Source organism: Felis catus, chromosome A3, assembly GCF_018350175.1.
Source record: "Felis catus isolate Fca126 chromosome A3, F.catus_Fca126_mat1.0, whole genome shotgun sequence".
In the NCBI taxonomy this organism is placed as follows: domain Eukaryota; kingdom Metazoa; phylum Chordata; class Mammalia; order Carnivora; family Felidae; genus Felis; species Felis catus.
In genome coordinates, this window is record NC_058370.1 from 73,735,288 (window position 1) to 73,747,031 (window position 11,744).

Consider the following 11,744-nt stretch of genomic DNA (forward strand, 5'->3'; position numbering starts at 1 on the left):
ACAGCTCTCCCCCACCCAGACCAGGGAATTAGGAGAGAGTCAAAGATGAAGAAGGGAAGGAAAGAAAGATAAATTGGTAAGAAGAAAAAGATAAAAGTTGAGCACCTGGGTGGCTCAGTCGGTTAAGCATCTGATTTCAGCTCAGGTCACGATCTTGTGGTTTGTGAGTTTGAGCCTCGCCTCCAGCTCTGCACTGACAGCTCAGAGCCTGGAGCCTGCTTCAGATTCTGTGTCTCCCTCTCTCTCTGCCCCTATGCCCTGCTTGCTCTCTCTCTCTCTCTCAAAAATAAATAAATAAACAAACAAACAAATAAATAAATAAAACATTTGAAAATTTAAAAAAAAAAAAAGGGAAGAAGAAAAGGGTAAATGTGGCCAATTCTTCCTTTTCCTGATTCCAGCCAGAGAAAGACAGTCTGAGGGTTCTTCAACCTAACTCTCCTTTAAGATCTGTCAAGGAAAAAATGTATTTCATTTAGATATGTGTCTGTGGCTGCATGGTTTGTTTTGTCTAAGGAGAAAAAGAATTGGGGTAGCAATCATAAAGGAAAAAAATTCTTGCTTTTAATTTTTTTTTAAGGAATATAAGAGGGAAATGGAAATACCATAAAAGAGTCCATTCTCCTGAAATAACTAAAATCCTACACGCATGTGTCTGGGTAGCAGAGGAGATGGAGTCACAATGGATGGAGTTATAATCTCTCTGTCTGTCTGTCTCTCTCATTCTCTCTCTCTCTCTCTCTCCCTGCTGTGTAAGGACACAGCCGGAAGAAAGGCATCTGCAAGCGGAAAGAGCGCTTTCACGAGAAACCAAATCAACAGCACCTTGATCTTGGACCTCCCAGCCTTCAGAATGGTAAGAAATAAAGGTCTGTTGTTTAAGCCATCCAGTTTGTGGTATTTTGTTATGGCAACCTGAGCTAACAAAGACAGTGTTTTATGTGAATTCATTCAGCAGAGATTTACTGAGCATGGGCAGGTACTGCTCCAGGGCTGTGGAAGAAAGCACGGGTAAAGTGGATGAGTGAGATTCTACCTTCATGGTGGGACTTTGACTCTAACAGGAAGATTAGCCACAGACAATAAGCAAGTAAACAAACAAGTGCATTTTAATTTTTTTTTAATGTTTATTATTGAGAAACAGAGAGAGACAGAGCATGAGCATGGGAGGGCCAGAGAGAAGGGGAGACACAGAATCCGAAGCAGGCTCCAGGCTGTCAGCACAGAGCCTGACACAGGGCTCGAACTCACAAACTGCGAGATCATGACCTGAGCCGAAGTCGGACGCTTAACCGACTGAGCCATCCAGGTGCCCCACAAACACATACATTTTAGATTAGACGAGCCATGAGGAAACACAACAGGGAATGCAATGCAGAATGATAGGAAGGGCCACTTTAGATCTGGTGGTCAGGGAAGGCTTTCTGGGGAGGGAACATTTGAGCCAAAGGATAAAGAAGAGCCAACTAAGAGAAAACTTGGTGGAATAACATCCCAACTACAGGATCATGGTGTTAGTTTGTGCCTGTGTAAGACCTGACAGTTACCTGTGAGTTAGTGCAGGCAGGGAATGAATAGACTTAAGACAGACTTCAGTACTAATACCCAGAAATTGAAGTAAGAGATACATGGCAAGAAAATTCAGGGGTGCCTAGGTGGCTCAGACAGGTAAGCTTCCAAATCTTGATCTGAACTCAGGTCTTAATCTCTGGGTTGTGAGTCCAAGCCCCACATTCCCCACATTGGTCTCCACACTGGGTGTATAGCCTACTTAAAAAAAATGGTTTCATGGGGCACCTGGATGGCCCAGTAGGTTGAGTGTCCAACTCTTGATTTTGGCTCAGGGCATGATCCCAGGGTCGTGGGATGAAGCCGCAGGTCAGACTCCACACTGAGTGTGGAGCCTGCTTGGGATTCTCTTTCTCTCTCTCTCCCTTTGCCCCCTCCCCTGCTCATACTTTCTCTCTCAAAAAGAAAAGAAAAGAAAAGAAAAGAAAAAGAAAAAGAAAAAGAAAAAGAAAAAGAAAAAGAAAAAGAAAAAGAAAAAGAAAAAAAGGAAAAGAAAAGCATCAGATTTTAAATACCAATGAAAGAACAATGGTCTCAGAATGACCCTCTACTCCACACAAGGCATCCTCTGAATTTTCTTTTTTTAAACATTTTTTAAGTTTATTTATTTATTTTGAGAGAGAGAAAGAGAGAGAGCATGCAAGAGAGAGTAGAGGAGGGGCAGAAAGACAGGGAGGCATGACATTTAGGCCCTTTTCTTAACCTGACCACAGGCTCGTCTGAGCTCCACACTAGCACTCCTAGGATCGACCACACCCCTGCTCATTCCTTCATGCAGGCCACTGGGTTATGGTTTCTCATGCTTCCATTCTGTGACAGTCATGTTTCTAGGCCCTGCAATACAGAAATTGCTGAGAAAGGGCTCCCTATAGTCAAGGAGGGTGGTGACATTACGGTGACAAGCACTGTAAACAGGTAACTGTGGAGGAGGGAAGTGGATGCTAGATGCTAACTTGGGCATGGGCAAATTGCAAAGGGGGAGTCTGGACCAAAGTCCTGCATGGTGGCTGTGGTACTTAAGGGAGATTACACAAGGGACATGGTATCTTACCATGTCTTAAAGATAGATAAAAGTTCGCCAAGCAGACAAGAGGCCGAGGGAAGGCCTAGACAGAGGGCACTTCATGCACAGAGTAAGTCAAGGCCACTGAGAAATATAATATGGAAGTATTTGCAAAACATGAATATGAGCTAGAATGCGACCAAACAAGGACAGGGGCACCTGGGTGGCTCGGTTGGTTAAGCGTTGACTCTTAAGATCTGCTCAGGTCATGAGATCAAGCCCCAAGCTGACTCTGTGCTGATAGCGCAGAACCTGCTTGGGATTCCCTCTCTTCTCCCTCCTCTCTCTCTGCCTCTCCCCATGCGTGTACTCTCTCTCTCTCTCTCTCTCTCTCTCTCTCTCAAAATAAATAGACATTAAAAAAAAAACAACTACAGGACAGTGTTTTTAAACTGTTGGTCTGAAATCAACTTAGTGAGTCCCTGACTATCATTACTTTAAAGTGAAATAGAACATGTGAGAAAACTTGGCTGTGGACATTTTGTCTGTTACTGCATATATAAATATTTGCATGTCCTGGTTTGCAATGTAAACTATTTCTTGCTGGAAATCACCTTTAAATAAGCATTTTAAAACACTGTTCTATGCAGGTTTTACAAGGATATGTAGCAGGGATATGTATTCAAACAGTATTTCTCAAATTTCCCTGAGGATAATACCAGTTCAGAGTCCTTGTTGGAAATACAGGTTTCTGGGCCCCAACCTAGACTCACAGAATCAGAATGTCCAGGGGAAGCCTGGTAGTCTGTATTTTAATGGGCATCCCATATATTTATTATGAGGGAAACTTAGGAACACTGATACTCTGACAGCAGACTAGAAAATAGGTTGAAACGAGAAGACCCCAGAGGTGGAAGACAGCTACTGGTGTCTGAGAGACGGTAAGGCAAGGGAAAAGGAGGAGGTGGTGACTGCTGAGACCTCTAGAAGGTGGGCTGTCAGATGTGGAGGTGTGGGTCTCCAAGGTCTGTCTCTTGGATGCCTGCATAGATAGTCACAATGGGGAAAAAAAGTAGGTTTCAGGGAAAAATAATGAGTAGAGTTTTGGGACATGGTGAATTTGCAGTGAAATCCATAATGAAGTGTAGGCATTAGGACATACAGCACTGGAGCTCAGGATAGGGGTCGAGGGTGAAGATAAGAATTTCTGAGTCACTACCATGTGGGTTAAAACATGAAAAATAAAATTCCCAGGGAAGCAGGTGGGGTCTGCCCAGCCAAAGATGACAGGTGGAGGACTTGCGGCACTCCCTACTCTTGCTCATTGCTTCCATCTCGCATCATTGCCCTCCATGAGAGAGCCCTTCACTCAGTCCCCTTCTCTGCCTAACACAACCTCACAAGCTATCTGTCCAACTCTCACCCCCAGATAGAACTAACCCCAGCACTGAGCTACAGTATCTCGTTTGCTGACAGCACAGAGTCCAATGCAGGGCTTGAACCCACGAACCATGAGATGGTGACCTGAGCTGAGGTTGGACGCTTAACTGACTGAGCCACCCGGGTGCCCCATTTCTGATTAGGGTTAGTGGTGTCCCGTTTTCTTTTTTCTCCTGTTAGAGGTAGAAACATTTCTGGATTTCCAGCATCTAGCACAGAGTAGATGCCTAATAAATGTTTGTGACATCGTGGTGAAGATTTAGAGGTAATGCATCAACTTGAACTTAAAATCTTAGCATTTAAATGGTAAATGAATCTATTCAAACAAGAGCTACCAAGCTATTATAAATTATTGCTGATGATATTTTTTTGACACAGTACCATCTGGTTTTTATCTTCCTATTTCTAGCTCAAGGTTCTCACATTTTATTTTAACAATAGCTATTCAAATGTATCTCTTTATACCATTGCATAGCACAGGAAAGTCATACATTAAAGTCATGGGTGTGAGGTTCATTTCGTCTTAACACCTAAACTATTTTGGGCTAAATCACTCATGTATTCTTTGATCAGAAATGGTGTGTACCTTGTGCAACCCCAAAATTAGTTATTTCATTTAAAAACAACATTTTAGGGGGCGCCTGGGTGGCTCAGTCGGTTGAGTGTCCAGCTTCGGCTCAGGTCATGATCTCACGGTTTGTGGGTTAGAGCCCCGCTTCAGGCTCTGTGCTGACAGCTCAGAGCCCGGAGCCTGCTTCTGATTCTGTGTCTCCCTCTCTCTCTGCCCCTCCCCCATTCATGCTCTGTCTCTCTGTCTTAGAAATAAATAAGCATTAAAAAAAATTTAAAAAAAAAAGAGGAGCTTCACTTCATGCCTTATTCGGTTACCAGTCACATCAAAAGTTCAGAAAAAATAATATAATTTCTTTACCAGTTTTCAAACCAATAATGAGTTGTTTCCCCATCATCTTCTAAATGTGACCAGTTTTTTGAGCATCATTATAAACTCATAGACTTCAACATATTTGATGTTTCCACCTATTACCACTATTATCCCCCCTAATGCTCAAGTAGTCACACCTTTGGCCAATGGGAACCTCTCTAGATTCGTTCTTGAGTTCTTTTGGAGCAAGCCTAGTAGTCTTTGGTAACTTCCTCAACTATGTGACAGGATGCTTCAAGTCTCTCTTGTTCACTTCCTGCCCCAGACCTGAATCAGCCTGGCTCCTTTTAATGGGAGAGGTATTACAAGACCTTTATCAGGGCTCTGGGGATGTTCACTGCCCCTTGGTTGACCTGACCTTGACTCTGAAGTTTTAAATTTCTCAGACATACTAGTTGCTAACAGTGCAGACTCCAGGGGTAGACTGACTGCCTGGGTTTGAATCACAACTCTACCACTTATTAGGTATTCACTGGCCAGTTTATCAACTTCTCCATGCTTCAGCTCCTTCAATTATAAAAGGAGAATAATAACGCTACCTCAAGTCATAAGATCCTGGTGAGATTGAAATGAAGAAATGTATGTAAAATGCCTCGAATAGAGCCTGGCACAGAGGGCTGTGTAAAAGTTGGCCACTAACATTCTTACTACTGGGGGCTCAGTCAGTTAAGCATCTGACTCTCAATTTCAGTTCAGGTCATGATCTCATGGTTCACAGGTTCAAGCCCCGTGATAAGCCCCATGTTGGACTCCACACTGGCAGCACAGAGCCTGCCTGAGATTCTTCCTCTCCCTCTCTCTGCCTCTACCCTGCTTGTGCTTGTGCTCTTTCTCTCTCTCAAAATAAATGAATAAACTTTAAAAAAAATTCTTATTACTCGTTTCTTTGTAGCCTTGTCATTTTGCCTGCCCACACCGTAGGTCATCTGGGATGTAACACAGACTTACGTTTTATTCATATCTAGTGACACAGTGATTTATTAAAGAAAATTATTCTAACATTCCATCTGCAGCATTGGCCCCACTAATGTGTAGCTCTAAGTGATGCAACACTCACACATATTAGAACATTTCCTATAAAGGAATCCAAACTCAACAAAGCTAATGGCATTCATAAAGTTCCCAAGCACCCGTGTACTTCCTGCTTTTTATGCTCCTTTGGAAAGGGGTAAATTGGCAGAGGCCTGGCTGGGAGTGGCCCAACCGTGGAGTTAAGTTCTTATTTTGCACTGGGGGCCTTGCCAAGTCACATTTGTCTGGTCTTTCTTAGTTGAACACAGGGAGCTATCAGAGATGGCATTCCCCAAAGTCCTCCAGCTCCCTTTTTAATCAAACTGGTAGAGCTTCAAGGCATATTGCAGATCACATAAATCTTAACACCGGTCCTGCTCTGGAAGCTCATCCTTATTAAAATCTTGATCCATTTAGCCATTTGCAATACAACTCTTTCTTCAGGCTTGAGAGGTTAAAGGCTTCAGGGCTGCTACCACTGACTGGTCAAATAAAGACAGTGAAAGGGAAGCAGAAGCCCAGGAGGCTGGTTCCTTACATCTCAACAAAGCCTCCTGGGACCTCTCTGAACCTGAAGACGCTACAGAGCCCTAATGTGAACAGTCTCTCAAGTGGTGATGCCATGAGTTCTTTAAGACAAAGACATTTGTTTGCAATTTTACACACTTGCATCACTGACATATAATTGCACTGTGACTGCATCAGCCCTGGCCAGAAATTCCCAGGATGCCCCAAGATCTATCACTGCTTAAACAAAAATTTACTCACTTGCTTTAATTTTTTTTTCCTCTTTTTGTGTCTTATTGCATTGTCAGCATTTTTCAAGTAGCTGCTTGTCAATAAGATGACATGCCATTCATATAACATTTGAAGCACTTTAAAAATAATGATTGTAACACAAATGTTTGTCAACAGGGAAGTTGTAGACAAAAAATGGTAGACTGACATAATGGAAACTATTTGGTCACTAAAAATAATAAAGTGGATCTTTAGGTATCGATACTTAAAGATATCTTTAGGGGTGCGTGTGTGGCTCAGTCGGTTAAGCGTCCGACTTCGGCTCAGGTCATGATCTCACAGTGGGTTCATGCCCCGCATCGGGCTCTGTGCTGACAGCTCAGAGCCTGGAGCCTGCTTTGGATTCTGTGTCTCCCTCTCTCTCTGTTCCTCCCCCGCTCATGCTCTGTCTCTCTCTCTCTCCTTCAAAAATAAATAAAAACATTAAAAAATTTTTAACAAAAAAAGATATCTTTAGGTATTAAGAGAACCAAAAGGAGTTTCAAAACAGTATGTATAGTAGGATCATATTTTAGTAAGATAATAATTCTTATACATCTTGGTATAAAAATCTGAAGAAAGATAGCTCAGGCTGACAATAGGGGCTATTTTCAGGGATGAAATTATAATAGATTTTTCTTATATATTTCTATACTCTTTAGAATTTCTTATGAATAAGTATTACTTTTTCAATCAGAAAAAAATATTTTTAAAAAACCACTGTTATTATAATATGTGCAAAAGAGCAAAAGACTGTATCATTAATTTTATTAATTATATATTAATTTTAATATTATTAGTGAGATTTTTCATGGTAGTTTCTCAGTTGAGTAAGCTTCTGTGAAAATAGCAGTTATTATTACTATAATAACTGGTGTAAAAAATAAACTCAAAATGGATGAAAGACCTAAATGTGAGACAGGAAACCATCAAAACCCTAGAGAAGAAAGCAAGCAACAACCTCTTTGACCTTAGTCACAGCAAGTTCTTGCTCAACACATCTCCGAAGGCAAGAGAATTAAAAGCAAAAATGAACTATTGGAACCTCATCAAGATAAAAAGCCTCTGCACTGCAAAGGAAACAATCAACAAAACTAACAGGCAACCAACAGAATGGGACAGGATATTTGAGAATGACATATTGGATAAAGGGTTAGTATACAAAATCTATAAAGAACTTACCTAACTCAATACCCAAAAAACAAATAATCCAGTGAAGAAATGGGAAGAAAACATGAATAGACACTTTTCCAAAGAAAACATCCAGATACCCAAAAGACACATGAAAAGATGCTCAACATCACTCATCATTAGGGAAATACAAATCAAAACCATACTGAGATATCACCTCACACCAGTCAGAGAGGCTAAAAGTAACAACAGATGCTGGCGAGGATGTGGAGAAAGAGGAACCCTCTTGCACTGCTGGTGGGAATGCAAACTGGTGCAGCCGCTCTGGAAAACAGTATGGAGGTTCCTCAAAAAATTAAAAATAGAGCTACTCTATGACCCATCAATAGAACTACTAGGAATTTATCCAAAGGACACAGGAGTGCTGATGCATAGGAGTACATGTCCCCGAATGTTTATAGCATTGCTTTCAACAATAGCCAAATTATGGATCAACTGATGAATGGATAAACAAGATGTAGTTTGTATATATAATGGAATACTACTTGGCAGTGAGGAAAAATAAAATCATGCCATTTGCTGCAATGTGGATGGAACTGGAAGGTATTAGACTGACTGAAATAAGACAGTCAGAGAAAGACAAATATCATATGTTTTCATTCATATGTGGATCTTGAGAAACTTAACAGAAGACCATGGGGGAAGGGAAGGGGGGAAAATAGTTACAAACAGAAAGGGAGGGAGGCAAACCATAAGAGACTCTTAAACACAGAGAAAAATCTGAAGGTTGATAGGGAGGTGGGGGAGAGGGGAAAATGGGTGATGAGCATTGAGGAGGGCATTTGTTGGGATGAGCACTGGGTATTGTATGTAAGCAACAAACCACGGAAATCAGCCGCATAAACCAAGAGCACACTTTACACACTGTATGTTAGCCAATTTGACAATAAATTATATTTAAAAAGATTACTATAATAACTGGTATAGGAAAAAAAACAGTATAACTAACCCTCACTGAATCCAAAACAATTTAGTATAGGGTTTTTTGGATTGTTTTGTTTTTTTTTATGTTTACCAGCTTATGAAAGGATGTGATAACTACGAATCAACAGCAAGATGAAGAGATACATAGGGTGAGGACCAAGGAAAAGAATACACTGCCCTCTCCATACCTCTAAACCACAGTACTGCAACCAGCTACTCTGATGCCTAACTCAGTTGAGCCCCCAACTGAGGGCTCAGAATGGCTCAGTTCTCAGAATGGTCATAAAGAATAGAGGCTTACAGGGGTGCCTGGGTGACTCAGTTGGTTAAGCAATGGACTCTTAATTTAGCTCAGATCATGATCTCACAGTAGTGAGCTCAAGCCCCATGTCCTGCTCTGGGATGAGTGTGGAGCCTGCTTGGGATTCTCTCTCTCCCTCTCTCTCTGCCCCTCCCCCACTTGCACTCTCTCTCTCTCTCTCTCTCTCTAAATAAATAAACGTTAAAAAAAAAAGCAAGAATAGAGGCTGACACCATTTGTCAAGCAAACACTCTATTTTATTGGAAGTCCACATATACACATACATTGCACTTTACAAAAAAAGCATCTATCTGGATCTCTTGCTTCCCTCTAATTCAATATAGGAGGGTTCTAAGGGAAATAAGAGGACAATGTCCCCCTTCCAAATGCTGGGGCTGCCCTGTGCATCCCCAGGCCCCTGGCCCCATGCACAAGAGGTGGGGTTAGTGGAAACCCCTCTGGCAGCCAGCATGGGGCACCCAGAGCCTATCCAGAGCCCTCATCACCACCCCAGGAGAGGCCTCTGCCAGGACCATGAACACACTGAAGCACAGCCTGAGCCCTAGTTGGACACAGAGACAGGCACCTGCCTCAGGAGGAGGAGACAGGGTACCCGGGTGGTTGTGGTCAGCCTCACTCAGGGTCAGGGTCAGGGTCAGGGTCAGGGTCAGTGACAGTCTGGGCTTCAGTCCCAGCTCCTCCTCCTCCAGGCAGCGCTATGGAGGCCAGGCCTTGAAGAAGTTAGGAATGTAGCTAATGGTGAGGCCAGCCACCAGCATCCCCTGCAGGAGGCCAACGAAGACATAACTCAATTGGTGCTTATGGTCAGACACACGGCTGTAGCCAACATAGGGTGCAAAGGCCACAAGGAAGAACTGCACTGTGGGCCCCAGAAGCTGTGTTCACTTGGGGCAGAGCCATGCCTGCCTGCGCATAGAGCACCACAAACATCCCAAAGGAGGAGTGTCCGGAGTAGAAAGACATTCTGGACTCGGTGATGTTACTAGGCTTTCCCTGCACATCTTCTCCACATGCAGGTAGACAGAGCAGTTGAAGTGGCTCAAGTCAGGGTCACACTTAGCCAGGAAGTTGGGCCACAGATGGCCTATCGTGACCTTGGCCAGGTCTGCCAGTGACTGACTCATTGCAGCCCTGAACAGGAACTTTCTCAGCACCTTATAGAAGCCAGCCACTCTGTTGTTGAAGTTGGAATGGGAATAGAGGCAGTCTGTGTGCACCAGGCAGGCCTCCTTGGTTGAGACAAGGATGATGGTGGCTGTGATGGTGACCTCTGGCCATGAACTCATGGGTGATGGTGTCTGGACAGTAGGGGTACTGGATGGAGTCTTCTCTGCAGTAGAGGCCGTGCTTATATGGGGCGTTCACAAGAGTCAGGATGGCAAAAGGCAAAGAGGCCCATTCCATGCCACCTCCATGACCCCCGATGCCAGTCCCAGTGCATCCCATAGCACTCTGACCGGCCACAGGGTCACATGGCTACTGAGCCAGTAGTATATGCTTTCTACATATTTAAAACCAAATGGAATTTAAAACTCTGGTATCTGTAAAACAATGAACAAACCATACTTATTCATTAAACATGTATTTCCGTTAGAAGTATGTGCCAGGCAATGTGTTAGGTGTGTAAGAACTAGGTATACAGTGGGAGAAAAGATAAACTTGCTTCAGAAGATGGCAGAAGAGGAAGATCCTGAGCCACCTCCTCCTACAGACACACCAAGGCTACAACTTTATACAGAACACCTTGCTCCGAGAAAACACCTGAAGACAATTAAAAAAACAGTGGTGCTGGTAGGCACCGCTTTTCTTGCCCTCCTTCAGCCTTCCTGGCCAGACACTGGTAGGCACCAATTATGACACTCTCCATCACCTTGTTAGCACCACTGGCCCTGCCCTGGCATTCCCCTGTGGAAGCATCCTGCCCAACATGCCCACTGTAGGTGCCCCTCCAAAGAGGCTCCCATCCTGCCACACCCAACAGGCAGCCTTGGCCAGGACCAGTACCCCTCAAAGGTGACACCTGCCCCAGAGAGGAAGAGCAACAGTAATGGCCTGGCCTCGTGGTCAGACCATACCATGGGCTAACACCACCTACTCTCATGCCTGCAGCAGCCATAACTGGGCCTCTAAGCCGTCCAGGCCGGGGCCAGCCCTGCCCACCAGTGTGCCTGCAGCAATCAGCCCAACCACAACAGGAGGGCTCATGCAGCCCATATAGGAAACACTCCTGGAATGCTTCATTCTGGTGACTGGGAGGATTGGGCTTCTGGGCCCCACCAGACTCCTATGTAAGGCCACCACCTTCGAGACCAAGAAACATAGCCAACCTACCTAGTACATAGGTATCAACAGTACAAGTCAGACAAAATAAGGAGACAGAAGAATATGTTCCAAATGAAAAAAAAAGAAGACCGAAAAAAAAGAAGACCAGAAAAAAAAGAAGACCAAAAAAAAAGAAGACCATGGAAAACAAAACAAAACAAAAAAAACCCCACAAACAACAACAATGACAAAAACCTAAATGAAACGAGTTCAAAGTAATGGTCATAAAAATGTTCACTAAA

At 43.4% G+C, this 11,744-nt stretch overlaps 1 pseudogene; it reads right to left on the reverse strand.

Annotated features, from left to right (window-relative positions):
* Positions 1-9,750: 9,750 nt before the first annotated feature.
* LOC101096307 lies at positions 9,751-11,171 on the reverse strand (annotated as a pseudogene).
* Between the last annotated feature and the right edge of the window lie 573 nt (positions 11,172-11,744).